A 20,767-nucleotide genomic window follows, 5' to 3' on the forward strand; every position below is an offset into this window, starting at 1 on the left:
CGTCCAAAAGCGGCCTCCCGGTCTGAAAAGCATGAAAGCTTTTGGTAGCAGAAAATCGTCTCAGGCGATGCCCCCAACCATGCCCCTCATACTATAGAATGTAAAGGGGTCAGTTCTGTGGTATCAGGAACTCCCCAAATAGTAGAAAACCGCATCAAGTAGAAACAGTTCTGTAATATATCTTCCTAAATGTTGGTCCCTGGTTCTTTACTCCAGGAACCAATAGAACAAATAAGCCACTACTTTAAGTTCGATTGTATATATCTATTTTTTAAAATGTTTTTAACGCTTAAAAACAATTCTGATTGCCAAATAAAGGCGAGTGGCCTACATGGCAGTGGATGAATGAAGTGCGCACAGAGCTGCAGCTGTCCTTGAGTGCAGAGTGACACCCGCGTGAGCCCGGCCCCTTGTGCGTGCGCGGTCTTCTGTCAATCAAACCCTCCCTACCTTCAGGACGCGGAAGTCGTCGGAAGGCTGCAGTTTCTTCATCGAATTTCTGTTTTTAATTTTCACTATTTTCTTCATTCCTCTGTTAGCATATTTTTGTTCGACTAGAAATACTTGACTTTCTGCAGTAGAACAAGAGGTAAGCATAACCCCGAGCATGAGTGGCTTCATCTTTCCATGAAAGTTGTAGATCGTGTTCAGCGAGGCGCGGTAACAGCGAGAAGGTTGAGACTGCGGATTAAATCGTGTACGGGTCACGGCGACATCCTCGCAGTGTGTGTGAATCATTCCCCAGCCCCCGGTAGCGTTGCTGGGTTTCAGACTAAGATCTTATTTTGTAGGCCGGAATACTGTAGATAATTCCACAGGCAATGCAATGCACTTCAATAGGCTTCATTCTGATTCATTTTTGACGTAAATCTTAAGGACCGATTGTTTTTTTAAAACCACCAGAACAACGCTGTTCAGAAGTTGTTGTTTTATTTTTCAGATGTACAGAAATACATCTTAAAATAAATGTTTTCTTCAAATTCTTTAGCCAGTAATTCTTTGCGGTTTTCCATTTTTGCATTGTCATTGGGATATGATACACAGCAACTCTGTGTGGGCCATATGATCTGGTCATATGTGATATATATCAATTTACCTCATAATTCTCCTCACATGGGTGAATGGCTGGGCTTCTCTTCCCGCTCCTGGACCGTTACCTCTGGAGACCCCAAGGATCTAACCCTGCCCCCCTCCTATTTCTCATCTGCATGCTGCCCTTTGCTGACATAATCCAAAAACAGTCAAGCTCACCTCGCCACTTCCTCTTTCGACTGCTCCACTACCTCTGTCTTGTCACGCTGCTTGTCTGACATCCAGTATTCGATGAGCAGAAATTTTCTCCAATTAAATATTAGGCAGTCCAAAGGCATTGTCTTCAGTTCCTGCTACAAATACCGTGCCCTAGCTACTGACTTCATCCTTCTCCCTGGCAGCTGTCTGAGGCTGAACCAGACTGTTCACAAACTTGGAATCCTATTTGGCCCTGAGCTGAGCTTCCGTCTCCATATCCTCTCTATCAAGATCGCCTACTTCCACCTCTGCCTTAGCTCATCTGCTGCTGAAACACTGATCTATAAGTTTGTTATCTCTAAACTCTCCTGGTCGGTCATCACCTTACACTCTCCGTAAACCTGAGCTAATCCAAAACTCTGCTGTTGTACCTTAATTAGCACTGTCCCGTTTACCCATCACCCTTGTGCTCGCTGACCTACATTGGGTCCTGATTCAGCAATGACTCGATTTAAAAATTCTCGTCCTTGTTTTCAAATCCCTCCATGGCCTCACCTCTCCCTATCTCTGTAACCTCCTCCAACCCTACAGCCCCTCGAGATCTTTGCGTTCCTCCAATTCTGGCCTCTTACGCATACCTGATTTTCATATCTCCACCATTGGTAGCCATGCCTTCAGCTGCTTAGGTCCTAAGCTCTGGAATTCTCACCCTAAACTTCTCCACCACTCGCCTCTGAGAAACCCCCTTAAAAGCTACCTCTTTGACCAAGCTTTTCGTCACCTGTTCTAATATCTCCATACGTGGCTCAGTGTCAAAGTTTGTTTGATTATGCTCCTGTGAAGTGCCCTGGGAGGTTTTACTACATTAAAGGTGCTATATTAATGCAAATTGTTGTTGGGAGGGGAGTATCTCGCAGGAAGTGAAATAATTTAAGATTGGAAGAATAAAGGCATGGTTGATTAGCAAGCGTTTTAGGATGCTTTTGAAGGGGGGAGGTACCAAAGAAATATGTTTTTGGAATATAATTTTAGAGGGAGCTGGTTGTAGAGGCTAAACTAATGGTTTCCAGTGGTAGTGGAGAGAGCAGGAGCAGGCAGCAATCTAGAGTTAGAGGAACTGAGCTTATGCGATAGGATCCAGGGTTGGAGAAGAAACCACATTTAGAGTGGAACAAAAGAGGAATGGAAGATGAGGATGAAGATCTTAAAATAGATTAGCTGGGCCACAGAGTTGGTGGATTTAGGCAAGGTTGGGGTGATGGATGTGGAACTTTGTGCAAGGGAGAACTATGGACCACAGAGTACTGGATTAGCTGGAGTTTATGAAGATTGTAGAGGTTGGGGTTCAGAGCTTAACCATTTCGGTCATAAAGTTGTAGATAAGTATTTCAGGGACACTGGGGGAATTGGGGCATAAGCAATCAAGGTTACACAGGTAGAAGGCGGCAGACTTGGGGTTCAAAACACACCTCAAAGACAAACAAGGCTGAAGTTACACACAAGGTTCAGCCTGAGTGAGCAGCCACTCGGCCAAAAGAGTAGAGGTAGTGGAGAGAGCCAAACAAGATAACTTCAGACTTGTGAACATTGACTTGTCTTGAACTTGATGATAGACAAGCATTGGATTGTATCGACAGCAGTCATAAAGTCAATTCTGGTGGTTGAGAGGTAGGTTTGTTTTTCTGGTGGATAGGCGGAATACCATAGTTTGTATGCTTCCGTTGGGGTACAATGCTATAAGAAACCCTCTAAAACAGTAATAATGCTACTTAGATATCAGGGTACCCTACTTCTGATAGTTTCAATGGTATGCTAAAATTACAATTTTAACATATTTAAGACATAACATTTTATGTCTATTCTGCCTATCTTCTTTACTATTCTTTCTTTACTATTCTAACTTACTTTATATTATTTATCACCTAAATTCTCCTGGCTTTTAAACAATTTGAATGTTAGACTATTCCGGACTATTGAGATGTGTGCTAGCTACAATACTTTTAATTATTTGGAGAGTTAGTCAAAGTTATGCATGCTGGATGCTTGACTTTTTGACTATGACTATTCGTTTTTTGTCTGTATGAATGTAGCATTGTCGAGTTCTTTATTTTCTGATTGGTTGCTACTAATCACATGACATGAGAAGCGCATTATAAATGTAAGTTGCTGTGGTTGTGTATTTCTTTCCTAATTCACTTTTTGAGTTTGTTTTCGTGCAGACCGTGTGGTCGATCTTATCTTCAGAGCGTGTTCGGTACGGGTGGTTAGAGTTAGGAACGGGAAACCCAGAGGTATGAGTTTTGTAACGCCCTTCAGTTTTTGATTGCAGGATGTCTTTAAAAAAAATTCTGTCAGTTCCTGTCCACGGCCAGCCTGATTGATAAGCTGGCTGCTTGTCAGGTGGGAAAGCCTGCAATGCAAGGCTGGAGCCGAGCTGAGAGCAAGTAGGTCTAGTGGTCCAATAAAATATTTAAATGACCAACCCGCCTTTTAAGAGCTCCCCCGTCCGACTTTCGTTAAAACCAGAGATGGGCTTGTTTGAGGCAGGTTGGATTCCGGTTTCAGATTTTTAGCTTTTCAACCTTCCACCCAAACCAAATCCACCTGTTTTTGGGGGTTAAAATCCTCCCCCCCCCCCCCCATCCCACCCCCTGTATCCGTTTAGACCACTATCACTCTGCACCCTACTGGTGCAGCGGGGAAAACTTTACAGGGCTATGGGTAAAGAGCAGGGGAATGGGACTAATTGTATAGCTCTTTCACAGAGCACAAGCATAATGCCGCCTTTGCTGGATGTTTATGTGATTCTATGACTGATGTGATTAGCATAGACCAACCAAAAAAACAGACAGTGAGCTGAGCAATCCCAGCCAATTTCACCCTCACTTCTATAGCCAGTACCAGATATATAAAAAAGGTGAATGTTATAAAATAGTCCTCTAATTAGCCAGGCACAAATCCACCAGTTCTCTGATTACGTTACATAGAATTACATAGGATATACCCCACAGAAACAGGCCATTCGACCCAACCAGTCCATGCCGGCATTCATCTTCCATTCGAGCCTCCTCCCGTCTTTGCTCATCTAAAGCTATCAGCACAACCCTCTATTCCCATCTCCCTCATATGCTTATCTAGCCTCCCCTTATATGCTTCAAAAGTGGTTGAGCTATTAGAGTTTGTAAATGATTCTTTCACTATGCTATAAAATAAAGGTGTCCTAGGGGTTGTGTTAAAACATAATCCATATACATAGAGTTAAGATTTAGGAAGGGACATATACATTACAAGCTAATAAACAGTGGAATTCTGTAAATCTCATAAAACTACCCATTGTACTCACTACTGCTCATCTTACCTCCTATCTATTCCTTCTGTGGATCAGGATCACCTTTGGATCCAACCTACTTCTTCCACCAAGCCGAGCCTGCCTCCGACCTACATACCTCCTGCCTTGTTCTTGAGCCAAATCTGCCTCTCTGATCTAACCTTGTGTGTCCTTTGCCACAAACACTGGAGGAGATCTATTCGTCTTTTAAGAATATTGTTAACTATGAAACTGAGGTTTTGTTGACATTCTATACTTACAGCTGCTACTGTAATACATTGGTAATTGGTTGTAAATGAAAATCAAAGTCAGATGATCTCGCTGAATTTAATGGACCAGCAGTAAATTTGGTTTTGAAATAGCCTAACACGAGACTTTTTAAAGAAAATTTTCCAGCAATTCTACCTCATGATATGAAATACCATTTAAATAATCAAACCATACTAATCATATCATAGTAATTCTAATCCAGACAATATGCTTAATTTGTGGCATTAAAGAAGAAAAGGCTTTAGAAGCACAAAGACCACATTGTAAACAGCCTGAAAATTTACTACAGTAAACATCCTGATTTCCCTATGATTAATATTGAAGAAAAAATAATTTTATTCTTATTGTACCATGGTTTACAATATTGAATCTGTGTAATGAAGAGAGCTAACATATTTGTGAATATTAAAAGTAAATATATAAGGGAATAAGAACAGGATGTTCAAATTTGTCACCTTGGAAATTTTGTACTAGACCTGCTTATTTTGTTTTTCATTTTGCCTTGGCAGAAAAACCATTTATAATAATGTACATTTCCATAATATCCGAGGGTCCTCATGTAAAGAAAATAGGTGAATGCTTAATAATTAATTCTCCTTTTTTTAAATGTGTCCATTGTAATGGGTGAAAATTCCATTCTGTGATTCTGTGATCCGGCACTAGAGTTCTCCTCAACCATCTTCTCCCTGTGGCTGAGGAGCTCCTTCTGGAGTCACAGTGCGATTTCGCCCCCTACGGGGCACAACGGACATGATCTTTGCAGCGCGACAGCTGCAGGAAAAATGCAGGGAGCAGCACCAGCCCTTATACATGGCCTTCTTCCACCTTACAAAGGCCTTTGTCACTGTCAACCGCGAGGGTCTATGGAGCGTCCTCCTCCGTTTTGGGTGCCCCCAAAAGTTCGTCACCATCCTCTGCCTGCTCCACAACAACATGCAGGCCGTGATCCTTACTAACGGATCCACGACAGACCCAATCCACGTTCGGACTGGGGTCAAACAGGGCTGCGTCTTTCGCCCCAACCCTCTTCTCAATCTTCCTCGCTGCTATGCTCCACCCCACAGTCAACAAGCTCCCCGCTGGAGTTGAACTAAACTACAGAACCAGTGGGAACCTGTACAACCATCGCCGTCTCCAGGCCAGATCCAAGACCACCCCAACCTCTCGTCGAGCTACAGTACACGGACGATGCCTGCGTCTGCGCACATACAGAGGCTGAATGCCAGGACCTAGTCGACGTATTTACTGAGACGTACGAAAGCATGGGCCTTACTCTAAACATCCGTAAGACAGAGGTCCTCCACCAGCCTGTCCTCGCCGCACAGCACTGCCCCCCCAGTCCTCAAGATCCACGGCACGGCCCTGGACAACGTGGACCATTTCCCATACCTCGGGAGCCTCTTATCAACAAGAGCAGACATTGACGACGAGATTCAACACCGCCTCCAGTGCGCCAGTGCAGCCTTCGGCCACCTGAGGAAAAGAGTATTTGAAGATCAGTCCCTCAAAACTGCCACCGAGCTCATGGTCTACAGGGCTGTAGTAATACCTGCCCTCCTGTATGGCTCAGAGACAAGTCGCTGGAGAAATACCACCAACGATGCCTTCGCAAGATCCAACAAATCCCCTGGGAGGACAGACGCACCAACATTAGTGTCCTCGACCAGGCCAACAACCCCAGCATTGAAGCATTGAGCACACTTGATCAGCTCCGCTGGGCAGGCCACATAGTTCACATGCCAGACACGAGATTCTCAAAGCAAGCGCTCTACTCTGAGCTCCTTCACGGCAAATGAGCCAAAGGTGAGTATAGGAAACGTTACAGGGACACCCTCAAAGCCTCCCTGAAAAAGTGCAACATCCCCACTGACACCTGGGAGTCCCTGGCCAAAGATCGCCTTAAGTGGAGGAAGTGCATCCGGGAGGGCGCTGAGCATGCAGAAATCAAGCGCCGGCAGCAGAAAGAGGGTGCGGAAAACATGTCCCACCCACCCTTTCCCTCAACGACTATCTGTCCCACCTGTGACGGGGACTGTGGCTCTCATATTGGACTGTTCAGTCACCAAAGAACTCATGTTAAGAGTGGAAGCAAGTCTTCCTCGATTCCGAGAGACTGCCTATGATGACTCCGAATAGAGAGAGGAACTCGCAGCTCGGGAAATTACTGGCAATTTTCACATGATTGTACTCCTTGTGTGCCCTGCTTCATTCCGGGAGTGGTGGTTTGAAGAATCACTCCTGAAGTATGAAAGAAAGAAAGCAAGAACGTACATTTATATTTTTATTCACAAATTCAGGACATCTCAAAGTGCTCAAAGCTAATGTAGTAGTTTAGAAATGCAGTCAGTGTTGTAAGAAAACACAGCAGTCAATTGTGTACAGAAAGTCCCTCAAATATAATGAGATAAATTGACCAGTTAATCTTGGTTGGTTGAGGGATGAATGTTGGCCAGGACGCCAGGAGAACTCTTCTCTTTTATGCCCACCTGAGAGGGGAGATAATAAACATTTCATTCGAAAAGCAACATTTCTGGCAATGCAGCACTCCCTCAGTACAAAAGCAAAATACTGCGGATCCTGGAACCCGAAATAAAAACAGAAAATGTTGGAATTCTCAGTGTGTCAGGCAACTTCTGTGGAGAGATACAGAGTCAACGTTTCAGCTCTGTAACCCTTCATCAGAACTGGAAAAGTTCGAAATATAACAGATTCTTGACGAAGTGCAGGGGCAGTGAAGGGGGGAGGGAAGGAAAGAACTAAAGTGACAGGCAACCAGAAGCTCGCGGTCACGCTTACAGACTGAACAAAGGTGTTCAGCAAGGTGGTCACCCAGTCCCTTCACTTCCATCCCCCACCAGGATGACCTGAGGGTGCTCTGCTTCTTCCTCGAGTAGAGGCCCAACCAGTCCCCATTCATCACTGCCCTCCTCTGCCTGGCTGAGCTTGTTCTACATTGAACAACTTCTCCTTTGACTCCACTTAGTTATTCCAAATTAAAGGTGTTGCTATGGAAACCCGCATGGGTCCTAGCTATGCCTGGCTTTTCGTGGGATATGTGGAACATTCTTTGTTCCAGTCCTACTCTGGTCCCCTCCCTCACAGTCATTCATGTACCGGAGAAAGAGGTATCAGTGCCATTTCCTGCTCTTGCCCTGAACTAGAAAATTTCATTCACTTTGCATCCAATTTCTACTCTTCCCTCACCTTCGCACGGTCCATCTCCGACTCTTCTTCCATTTCTGGGGATAGACTATTGACAAACATTCACTAGGTCCACTGACTCCCACAGCTACCTGAAGTTCACTTCTTTCCACCCCGCATCCTGTAAAGACTCCATTCCATTCTCCCAGTTTCTCTGTATCCATCGCATCTGTTCTGATGACACCACTTTCCACACTAGTGCCTCTTCCTTTTTTCCTCAAATGAGAATTCCCCTCCGCCGTGGTTAATATGGCCCTCGACCGTGTCCATTCTATTTCCCACACTTCTGCTCTCACCCCTTCCCCTCTCTCCCAGAACCACGACAGGGTTCCCCTTGTCCTCACCTTTCACCCCACCAGCCTCCACGTTCAAGGGATCATCCTCCGCCATTTCCGCCACCTCCAGCGTGATCCCACCACCAATCACATCTTCCCCTTCCCTCCTCTCAGCATTCCGAAGGGACTGCTCCCTCTGCGACATCCTGCTCCATTTCGCAGTTACCCTCAGCACTCCGCCACCTTCCCATGGCACCTTCCCATGCAAGTGCAGGAGATGCAACATCTGCCCGTTTATCTCCTCCCTTCCTACTATCTAGGGCCCCAAACACTTCTTCCAGGTGAAACAGCGATTTACTTGTACTTCTTACAATTTAATATACATAGAAACATAGAAAATAAGTGCAGGAGTAGGCCATTCGGCCCTTCGAGCCTGCACCACCATTCAATAAGATCATGGCTGATCATTCTCTCAGTACCCCTTTCCTGCTTTCCCTCCATACCCCTTGATCCCCTTAGCCGTAAGGGCCATATCTAACTCCCTCTTGATGCCAGTTCATTGGGTATATTCAACAACTCTTTGTGGCAGGGAATTCCACAGTTTAACAACTCTTTGAGTGAAGAAGTCCTCATCTCAGTCCTAAAATGGCTTACCCCTTATCTAAGACTGTGTCTCCTGGTTCTGGACTTCCCCAACATCGGGAACATTCTACCCGCATCTAACCTGTCCAGTCCCGTCAGAATCTTATATGTTTCTATGAGATCCCCTCTCATCCTTCTAAACTCCAGTGAATAAAGGCCCAGTTGATCCAGTCTCTCCTCATATGTCAGTCCAGCCATCCCCAGAATCAGTCTGGTGAACCTTCGCTGCACTCTCTCAATAGCAAGAACATCCTTCCTCAGATTAGGAGACTAAATCTGAACACAATATTCCAGGTGAGGCCTCAGCAAGGCCCTGTACAACTGCAGTAAGACCTCCCTGCTCCTATACTCAAATCCCTTAGCTATGAAGGCCAACATACCATTTGCCGCCTTCACCGCCTGCTGTACCTGTATGCCAACTTTCAATGGCTAATGAACCATGACACCCAGGTCTCGTTGCACCTCCCCTTTTCCTAAATGCCGCCATTCAGATAATTTTCTGTCTTTGCGTTTTGCCCCCAAAGTGGATAACCTAACATTTATCCACATTATACTGCATTTGCCCACTCACCTAACCTGTCCAAGTCACCCTGCAGCCTCTTAGCGTCCCCCTCACATCTCACACCGCCACCCAGTTTAGTGTCATCTGCAAACTTGGAGATATTACACTCAGTTCCTTCATCTAAATCATTGATGTATATTGTAAAGAGCTGGGTCCCAGCACTGAGCCCTGCGGCACTCCACTAGTCACTGTCTGCCATCCTGAAAATGACCTGTTTATCCCAACTCTCCCAATACCATTCGCTTTGATTTTGCACACCAATCTCTTGTGTGGGATCTTGTCAAAAGCCTTTTGGAAGTCCAAATAAACCACATCCACTGGTTCTCCCATGTCCACTCTGCTAGTTACATTCTCAAAAAATTCCAGAAGATTTGTCAAGCATGATTTCCCCTTCATAAATCCATGCTGACTTGGACCGATCCTGTCACTGCTTTCCAAATACGCTGCTATTTCATCCTTAATAATTGATTCCAACATTTTCCCCACTACTGATGTCAGGCTAACTGGTCTATAATTACCCGCTTTCTCTCTCCCTCCCTTTTTAAAAAGTGGTGTTACATTAGCTATCCTCCACTCCGTAGGAACTGATCCAGAGTCGATAGACTGTTGGAAAATGATCACCAATGCATCCACTATTTCTATGGCCATTTCCTTAAGTACTGCGGGATGCAGACTCTCAGGCCCCGGGGATTTATCGGCCTTCAATCCCATCAATTTCCCTAACACAATTTCTCGCCTAATAAGGATATCCTTCAGTTCCTCCTTCTCTCTAGACCCTCGGTTCCCTAGTACCTCCGGAAGGTTATTTGTGTCTTTCTTCGTGAAGACAGAACCAAAGTATTTGTTCAATTGGTCTGCCATTTCTTTGTTCCCCATTATAAATTCACCTGAATCCGACTGCAAGGGACCTACGTTTGTCTTCACTAATCTTTTTCTCTTTGCATATCTATAAAAGCTTTTGCAGTCAGTTTTTATGTTCCCGGCAAGCTTCTTCTCGTACTCTATTTTCCCCCTCTTAATTAAACCCTTTGTCCTCCTCTGCTGAATTCTAAATTTCTCCCAGTCCTCAGGTTTGCTGCTTTTTCTGGCCAATTTATATGCATCTTCCTTGGATTTAACACTATCCTTAATTTCCCTTGTTAGCCACGGTTGAGCCACCTTCCCCGTTTTATTTTTACTCCAGACAGGGATGTACAATTGCTGAAGTTCATCCATGTGATCTTTAAATGTTTGCCATTGCCTATCCACTGTCAAACCTTTTAAGTATCATTTTCCAGTCGATTCTAGCCAATTCACGCCTCAAGCCATCGAAGTTACCTTTCCTTAAGTTCAGGATCCTAGTTTCTGAATTAACTGTGTCACTCTCCACCTTAATAAAGAATTCTGCCATGTTATTGTCACTCTTCCCCAAGGAGCTTCGCACAAGATTGCTAATTAGTCCCTTCTCATTTCACATCATTCAGTCTAGGATGGCCTGCTCTCTAGTTGGTTCCTCGACATATTGGTCTAGAAAACCATCCCTAATACATCCCAGGAAATCCTCCTCCACCGCATTACTACCAGTTTGGTTAGCCCAATCAATACGTAGATTAAAGTCGCCCATGATAACTGCTGTACCTTTATTGCATGCATCCCTAATTTCTTGTTTGATGCTGTCCCCAACCTTACTACTACTGTTTGGGGTCTGTACACAACTCCTACTAGCGTTTTCTACCCTTTGGTATTCCGTAGCTCCACCCATACCGATTTCACATCATCCAAGCTAATGTCCTTTCTCACTATTGCATTAATTTCCTCTTTAACCAACAATGCCACCCCGCCTCCTTTTCCTTTCTGTCCTTCCTAAATGTTGAATACCCCGGATGTTGAGTTCCCAGCCTTGGTCACCCTGGAGCCATGTTTCCGTGATGCCAATTACATCATACCCGTTAACTGCTATCTGCGCAGTTAATTTGTCCACCTTATTCCGAATATTCCTCGCATTGAGGCACAGAGCCTACAGACTTGTCTTTCTAACACACTTTGCCCCTTTAGAATTTTGCTGTAATTGTGGCCCTTTTTGCTTTTTGCCTTAGGTTTCTCTGCCCTCCACTTTTACTTTTCTTCTTTCTATCTTTTGCTTCTGCCCCCATTCTGCTTCCCTCTGTCTCCCTGCATAGGTTCCCATCCCTGCCATGTTAGTTTAACTCCTCCCCAACAGCACTAGCAAACACTCCCCCTAGGACATTGGTTCCGGTCCTGACCGTCCGGTTTGTACTGGTCCCACCTCCCCTAGAACCGGCTCCAATGTCCCAGGAATTTGAATCCCTCCCTTCTGCACCACTCCTCAAGCCATGTATTCATCTGAGCTATCCTGCGATTTTACTCTGACTAGCACGTGGCACTGGTAGCAATCCAGAGATTACTAATTTTGAGGTCCTACTTTTTAATTTAGCTCCTAACTCCCTAAATTCGTCTTGTAGGACCTCATCCCGTTTTTTACCTATATTGTTGGTACCTATGTGCACCACGACAACTGGCTGTTCACCCTCCCTTTTCAGAACGCCTTGCACCTGCTCCGAGACATCCTTGACCCTTGCACCAGGGAGGCAACATACCATCCCGGAGTCTCGGTTGCGGCCGCTAAAATGTCTATCCCCCTTACAATTGAATCCCCTTTCACTATAGCTCTCCTACTCTTTCTTTTTCCTGCCCTCCTGTGCAGCAGAGCCACCCACGGTGCCATGAACTTGGCTGCTGCTGCCCTCCTCTGATGAGTCATCCCCCCCCAACAGCACCCAAAGCGGTGTATCTGTTTTGCAGGAGGATGATCGCAGGGGACCCCTGCACTACCTTCCTTGCACTGCTGTTCCTGTTAGTCACCCATTCCTTATCTGGCTGTGTACCCTTTACCTGCGGTAAGATAAACTCACTAAACATGTTGTTAACGTCATTCTCAGCATCGTGGATGCTCCAGATTAAATCAAACCCTCAGCTCCAGTGCCGCAATGCGATCCGTCAGGAGCTGCAGGCGGATGCACTTCCCGCATACGTAGTCGTCAGGGACACCGGAAACGTCCCTGACTTCCCACATAGTACAGGAGGAGCATAATATGTGTCCGAGCCCTCCTGCCATGACTTAACCCCTAGATAAACTTAATTTGGCAACAACAATGCTAAAAGGTTACTTACTGATAAAGAAAAAGAAAAACTACTTAACAATCACTTACCCCCTTGGCTCACCAGGTGAGGCCTCACCTGGAATATTGTGTTCCGTTTTGGTCTTCTAATCTGAGGAAGGATGTTCTTGCCATTGAGGGAGTGCAGCGAAGGTTCACCAGACTAATTGCAGGGATGGCTGGACTGTCATATGAGGAGAGACTGGATCAACTGGGCCTTTATTCACTGGAGTTTAGAAGGATGAGAGGGGATCTCATAGAAACATATAAGATTCTGACGGGACTGGGCAGGTTAGATGCGGGAAGAATGTTCCCGATGTTGGGGAAGTCCAGAACCAGGGGACATAGTCTTAGGATAAGGGGTAGGCCATTTAGGACTGCGATGAGGAGAAACTTCTTCAGTTAGAGAGTTGTTAACCTGTGGAATTCCCTGCCGCAGAGAGTTGTTGATGCTAGTTCATTGGATATATTCAAAAGGGAATTAGATATGGCCCTTATGGCTAAAGGGATCAAGGGGTATGGAGAGAGTGCAGGAAAGGGGTACTGAGGGAATGATCAGCCATGATCTTATTGGATGGCGGTGCAGGTTCGAAGGGCCGAATGGCCGAATGGCCTACTCCTGCACCTATTTTCTATGATTCTATGTTTGCTGTGACGTCACCTTTCGATTTCTTTCTACTTTTTTGCCTTCTCGCCCTGCTGCAGCTGCCCTGGCTGGCCTCAAGAACGACGCTGGGACTTTTTATAGGCCTCCCCACGCTGCCTCCTCGACGAACGCTGCTTCCCACTGGCCTCAGGAATGACGCTGGGCCTTTTTTCACTGTATTTACTGCTCATGAAGTGGTCTCCACTACATTGGGAGACCAGCAGATTGGGTGACCGCTTTGCGGAACACCTTCGTTCAGTTCGTAAGTGTGACCCTGAGCTTCCGGTCACCCGTTGCTTTAATTCTCTACTCCCACTCTGACCTTTCCATCCTCGACCTTCGACACTGTTCTAATGAAGCTCAATGCAAGCTCGAGGAACAGCACCTCATCTTTTATTTAGGCACTTTACAGCATTCTGGACTCAACAGCGAGTTCAACAATTTCAGACCATAATAACTGCCTATATTTTGATCCCTTTTCTCTTTTTGCAAAAGCTTCCCCCCCACCCCACTTATTTTTTAAATCTTTTTCTCTTTCCCATGGCAGCTGGTAATTATTCTGCCATTCACACCCCACCTAGACTCATATTCTGTTTCCTAACTTCTGCTATTACCATCTCAATTTGGCCCATCATCCCTTTTGTCTCAAATCATTCCTGCCTATCACATATCTTCCCTTTTGTTCTTTCCTCCCCTCCCCCTGTCAGTGCCCCAAGCACTTCCTTAAGAATGTGTTCCATTTCAAATTTTTCCAGTTTTGACAAAGGGTCACAGACATGAAACGTTAACTCTGTTTCTCTCCACACATGCTGCCTGGCCTGCTGAGATTTGCAGTATTTTCTGTTTTTACTCCCTCAGTACTGCCTGAAGTGTCAGCCTAGATTATGAACAGTTGTATTTACCTCAAGCTCTCCAGTACATCAACCTACCATTTTGTCTTTTACTTTTAAGATATTTTTAAAACCTTGGAATGTGGGCAGTATTTATTACCCATCCTCAGTTGCTCTAAGAGCATTAAAAATCCACCACATAATGTGGGATTGGAGTCATATATAGGCCAACCCAGGTATGGGAAAATCCCTTCCCAGAAGAACATTGGTGATCCGGTTGTATTTTTCTGGTGCCAGCACAAAAATTACCAGATTAATTGAATTCAGTTTCACAGCTTGTCGAATGCATTTTGAACTCTCAACATTTGGGTTGCATGTCCAGCGCCATACCCACATGGTTACCATACCCTGCATACCATAGTATTAATCATAGTTATCCAAGCCATCTTCTTTCCAAATGAGGACAAACCTAGCTCTCCCACATCATCTTTCATAGATCAAAAGCAAAACATTGTGGAGGTTGGAAATCTGAAATAAAAATAGAAAATGCTGGAAAGCATTCAGCAGATCAGGCAGCATCTGTGGAGAGAGAAACAGTGTTCTCTTTCATAGTTCAGTGATTTAAGATGTTACTGTTATGTCTGTAATGTACTTATGAATGACTCCACGAGGCAACGTGTTGTACTCAAACTGTAGTGACCTTGGTCCTTTATTCGTACCTCCAGAGTGAGGCAGCTACATGATGGCTCCCCTTTTATACAACCCCTGCCACCAGGGCAGGAAACCCCGGTTTCCACCAGTTGCACCTTCTAGTGGTGCCAGCATGTATATACAGAGTGTAAACCTTATTGACAGTACATCAGGTAAACAAGTCTCCATCTTGTGCAACTATGCAGTGACTACACAGAGAGCATATCTATATAGTCTGCATATATAACAGTTACTAATTGTGTTGACCATCTTAAAACCTTTGTAGTACTTCTGTCCTTTTGGAAGTATGATTGAAACTAGACACAATGCTCCAAATGTGGTCTGACTGATATTTTACATAATACTCTAGTGCATGAAAGAACAAATTTAGCTGGTGCTCAATAGAAATTTCTTACAGATCATTGTGCAACATAAAACCTAGGTGTGACTGGAGACCAAACCTTTGTCTGGCCCCAAACTCCATTTCAAGTATTCTATTTTTATCTCTGATATAATCGTGAGTGTGTGTGTGTGTGTGTGAGAGAGAGAGAGAGAGAGAGATTATTTTTTTTCTAGGACTGATAACATAACTTTTTGCTATTTTGTCATAAAGCCCTGGCAGAGCTTATGTGGACCAATAGTACAGTATCTGATGTTTTGGCGAGTAATAGTTAAAGCTTCCAGAAAAAGGGTACTTTCCAGTACAAACTTTTGCCCTTGTGACCAGAATAATCAGATTGGAATCATATTGCATTTTAAGCTTTACTATAGCATGGTTCACAGAAGGAACACTAGAAACTAGTGCCAACATATCTACACCAACTGCAGTTGCTTGAAATCCTGAAAATGCAGATGTAAAGGTTGCTACTGATCACTTTAAAAATATGTGCACATTAAATGCCAATGTATTATTGTAAACTGAGGGACAGGTATATAAATTATCCCTACTTTTTTTCTCCTGTAATGTCTTGAAGGTGCTAGGGTCGATGTTTAAGGTCATCTGCATTGATTATGCAAATACAGAATTGGTGCAGGGAAATCCAAAAATTGGGGGAAGCAGACCTTATACAAGAAGATTGATTTTTCCAATTTTGTAGTCCCGGTAGTTAGAATCTGTATCAAGGTACTTCACGGTACTTGCTTAAAATATATAATCTTATCTCATTTGACTATGCTTGCAGCCCAAGTCAAAGACACTTCTTAATGATATTCCTAAAGCTCTCTTTGCAGTAATTTAAGCCTGGCAGGTCAGACCAGGTGCTGACGTGCGGTTGAATCGTGTTACCTGCAATTGGTGAAAAAGCTGCTCATCAGACGATAACATTAAATGGGAAGGAAAATTGGGCTGTGGAAATCATTTATTCTTTTATCTGAATTGTGCCTGGAATTAGTTGACTATACTGTATCAGGATTGTTTTTGTAGAATGGGTTCTATTGTGTTTTCATTTATTGAAATTTATAGTTTTAATTTTTGAGTTTTTGCTATTTTTTCATTTTCTGTTTGTGCCCCTTTCATTTCCCTCCAGCTTTTGTGGTTTGCTTACTTCTATTATGTCCAGAACATAGTTCCTGTTTTACAAAAAGTCAGTGGTTGACGGTTTCTCTCTCCAGATCTCATGGAGCCATTGTATGTTTCTGACATTTTCTGTTTTTGGAGTTGCTGGTTTATTTTTAAATGCCTAGTTTTTTGTAGCACCTACACCTAAAGACACGGAAACATAATGGTATCTTTTAAGGTTACTTTGCAGACATCAGATGTTTGTATTTCAAATCAACATGCAGCACCTGTCCTTTCTAGCCCTGAAAGAGGAACACTCATACCATCAAATTTGTTACAGTTCTAATGCCGGCAGTAAAATAAACAACTGCAGAGGATCAGAAATGAGGGCAGACCAGTCGAAACAAGAGCATGTTTATGACATTACCATTGCATGGCCCAGTTTCCTTATTGTGCAGTGCTGCAACAATTAGCCATTGGAGACAGGCCTCATCTCTCTCTTATTTGAATATCCAGTATGATTTAGTTTACTTGGTTAGAATGGGGCTCAACTGCATGACCTGATGGGGAAATGGAGAATATTGCAAAAGAAATCGTGGAAATTTGATATTTAATTGAATTTACCAGTTAAGGGAAGGGTTTGTGATTTCAGTTTTTGAGATAATAAATGATTGCTGCAGTTAATTAAGTTTGTTCATTTATTTGAAAGTATTGTGAATTGCTGGCCACAATAAACCTACCATTAGCAACTTTGAGGAACTCCTGTTTGTTTTAACCTACCCCAAAACACTCCAGATGACCTGTCAGAAGTGTCCCTATCCAAGTACAATGTAGCGGTCAATACTTGCACATCAGGGTCTTTTTGAAGTATGCTTTGGTCCCAGTATTAATGGGGAGGTGGCGAAGCACAGTACTGCGGGTAAAAGCTGGAGGTACGGAGGCCCTGACAATCTTAACGGCAGTTTATAAATTAAATTCATTACTTTTCCAGTTTGTTAGCTTTCTAAGCAATATTGAAATTTGCTGAAGAATTTGGACAACCAACTTGAACTATGTATTTTGGCTCCATGAAGGATAAGTTGTTAATCGTATTTAGGTTTCACAGCACAGAGATTGTCTGACTGATTTTTTTTGCTATCATGATTACACTGGTGAAACAAAGCACATTTACCGCAGCTGGGGAACTGTGGGGACAGTCACCGACAGTTGGTGAGGGGGGTGTCTGGTCTCACTCGGGGAGGAGTGGGGTGAGTCTGGCCATGATCAGCGCAGGAGGGGAGGGGGAGGCGCAAGGCTTCCTTGAGAGGCCTGGAGGAGCACTCCTTCTCCTCGTGGCCCACATGGAAACCTGAAAAATAAATTGAAAACTTCCCTTCTGGGCCTCTTCTGTCCCGGATCCGGCTCCTGGTAGTTTGCTTGACATGGAGCTGACACTGCCCACCCCACTTGCTCAGGCCCCGCCGCCCCCCCCCCCCAGCCCCAGGCATAATTGATCAGGTCCTGATGACATAATCGGACCTAGTCTGCATATTTAAATCAGGATCCCGCTTCCTTCCTGAGGGTGTCCTGCTGAAAAGAGCAGGTTTAATATGAGGACATGACTGGTGAGAAGCGGGATCGCTAGGAGTAAGTGACTCCCGTTATTTTAACTGCCCCACAGCCCGGTTTCCATCTGTGCCCTCCATCCTCACGTCCAACAACAATTGCGAGAAGTTCATGGACTTCTGTATCTCTAAGCTTGAGACTAATCCGATTAGCTGCCTCTGCCACTTCTCTTTCCCTTAGCCCATCGGGCCAAACTTCTTCTAAGGTTCCCCCTCTCCCTGAACTCGCATCTTTCTCCGGTCTCTCTCATGCCCTCTCCGAGCTCATTTTGTCCATGCGACTCACTTCCTGCTCCCTTGTCCCTATTCCCACTAAACTACTGACCACCCAACTTCCTTTTTTGGCTTCCGTATGAGCTGAGATTGTTAACGGTTCTCGCTCCTCGGGTACTGTCCCCCCTCCTTCAAAGCTGTGGTCATCACCCCTCTCCTCAAAAAAAAAACAACCCTTGACCCTTCCGTCCTTGCAAACAACCCCCCCCCCCCACTCTCCATCTCCTCTCTTTCCTTGAACGTGTTGTCACCTCCCAAATCTGTGCCCATCTTTCTTGGAGCTCCAGGTTTGAATCCCTCCCATCAGTTTTCGGCTCCTGCCACAGTACCGAAACAGCTCTTGTCAAAGTCACTAATTGATCCTTGGCCCCCTCGCATTTCTCATCTACATGCTGCCCCTTGGCGACATCATCCAGAAACACAGCGTCAGTTTCCACATGTATGCTGACGACATGCAGCGTTGCCTCAGCCCCACTTCTCTTGACCCCTCCACTGTCTCCAAATTGTCAGTCTGCTTGTCCAACATTCAGTACTGGATGAGCAGAAATTTCTTCCAACTAAATATTGGGAAACCATCGTGTTCAGCCCCCACCACAAATTCCGTTCACTAGCTACAGACTCCACCCCTCTTCCTAGCACCTGTCCGAGGCTGAACCAGACTGTTCACCACCTTGGTGTCATATTTGACCCTGAAATGAGCTTCCGGTCACACATCCACGTCATAACTAAGACTGCCCATTTCCACCTCCGTAACATTGCCCATCTCCACCCCTGCCTCAGCTCCTCTGCTGTTGAAACCCTCATCCATGCCTTTGTTACCTCTAGACATGACTATTCCAGTGCACTCCTAGCTGGCCTCCCACGTTCTACTCTATGTAAACTTGAGGACATCCAAAGCTCTGCTGCCCATGTCCTAACTTGCACCAATTCTGGTTCACCCATCATCCCTGTGCTCACTGACTTACATTGGCTCCCAGTTAAACAATGCCTCCATTTTAAAATTCTCATCTTTGTTTCCAAATCCCTCCATGGCTTCGCCCCTTCCTATATCGGTAATCTTCTCCAGCCCCACAACCCCCTGAGATATCTGCGTTCCTCTAATTCTGGCCTATTTAGCATCCCTGATTTTAATCCCTCGACCATTGGTGGCCGTACTTTCAGCTGCCAAGGCCCTAAGCTCTGGAATTCCCTCCTTAAACCTCTCTACCTCTTTCCTCCTTTAAGACGCTCCATAAAACCTACCTCTTTGAGCAAACCTTTCTGCCCTAATTTCTTCTTATGTGGCTTGGCATCAAATTTTGTTTTATAATGCTCCTGTGAAGCTCCTTGGGATGTTTTACTACATTAAAAATACACTTTATAAATACAAGTTGTTGTTAAAATCAGGGCCTTTATTTCTACCCTGTCCTGATGTGTATATTAGATAGACTGGGTAATTTCTGTAAGTGATCGTTACATTTACTCTCACCCGGAAGAAAAGTGGCAATAAACATCTACATATAGATTGGGCTAACCAAGCTGGTAGCAATACGGTGGAGGAGGATTTCCTGGAGTGTATAAGGGATGGTTTTCTAGACCAATATGTCGAGGAACTGGGTGATGTGTAATGAGAGAGGACTAATTAGTAATCTTATTGTGCGAGGCCCCTTGGGGAAGAGTGACCATAATATGGTAGAATTCTTCAGTAAGATGGAGAGTGACACAGTTAATTCAGAGACTAGGGTCCTGAACTTAAAGAAAGGTAACTTCGATGGTATGAAACGTGAATTGGCTAGGATAGATTGGTGAATGATTCTTAAAGAGTTGACGGTGGATAGGCAGTGGAAGACATTTCAAGATCATATGGATGAACTTCAACAATTGTACATCCCTGTCTGGCATAAAAATAAAATGGGGAAGGTGGTTCAACTATGGCTTACAAGGGAAATTAGGGATAGTGTTAAATCCAAGGAAGAGGCATATAAATTGGCCAGAAAAAGCAGCAAACCGGAGGACTGGGAGAAATTTAGAATTCAGCAGAGGAGAACTAAGGGTTTAATTAGGAGGGGGAAATACAGTACGAGAGTAAACTTGCAGGGAACATAAAAACTGACTGCAAAAGCTTCTATAGATATGTGAAAAGAAAAAGATTAGTGAAGACAAATGTAGGTCCCTTCCAGTCAGAATCAGGTGAATTTATAATGGGGAACAAAGAAATGGCAGACCAATTGAACAAATACTTTGGTTCTGTCTTCACTAAGGAAGACACACATAACCTTCCAGAAATAATAGGGGACCGCGGGTCTAGCGAGAAGGAGGAACTGAAGGAAATCCTTATTAGTCAGGAAATTGTGTTGGGGAAATCGAAGGGACTGAAGGCCGATACATCCCCAGGGCCTGATAGTCTGCATCCCAGAGTACTTAAGGAAGTGGCCCTAGAAATAGTGGATGCATTGGTGATCATTTTCCAACAATCTATCGACTCTGGATCAGTTCCTATGGATTGGAGGGTAGCTAATGTAACACCACATTTTAAAAAAGGAGGGAGAGAGAAAATGGGGAATTATAGACTAGTTAGCCT

At 44.5% G+C, this 20,767-nt stretch overlaps 1 protein-coding gene across 2 annotated transcripts in view; it reads left to right on the forward strand.

The window, feature by feature from the left end:
• Positions 1-453: 453 nt before the first annotated feature.
• Positions 454-20,767, forward strand: part of enpp4 (ectonucleotide pyrophosphatase/phosphodiesterase 4) — a 63,882-nt gene continuing 43,568 nt past the window's right edge. Inside the window, exons 1-2 of one of the 2 annotated variants that reach the window (XM_070885206.1) lie at positions 454-589; positions 3,450-3,521. The gene's annotated coding sequence lies outside the window, so the exon portion shown is untranslated. The remainder of the gene's footprint in view (positions 590-3,449; positions 3,522-20,767) is intronic. The other variant, XM_070885205.1, reaches the window with a different exon arrangement.

Source organism: Pristiophorus japonicus, chromosome 7 (genome assembly GCF_044704955.1).
Source record: "Pristiophorus japonicus isolate sPriJap1 chromosome 7, sPriJap1.hap1, whole genome shotgun sequence".
Taxonomy (NCBI): Eukaryota; Metazoa; Chordata; class Chondrichthyes; family Pristiophoridae; genus Pristiophorus; species Pristiophorus japonicus.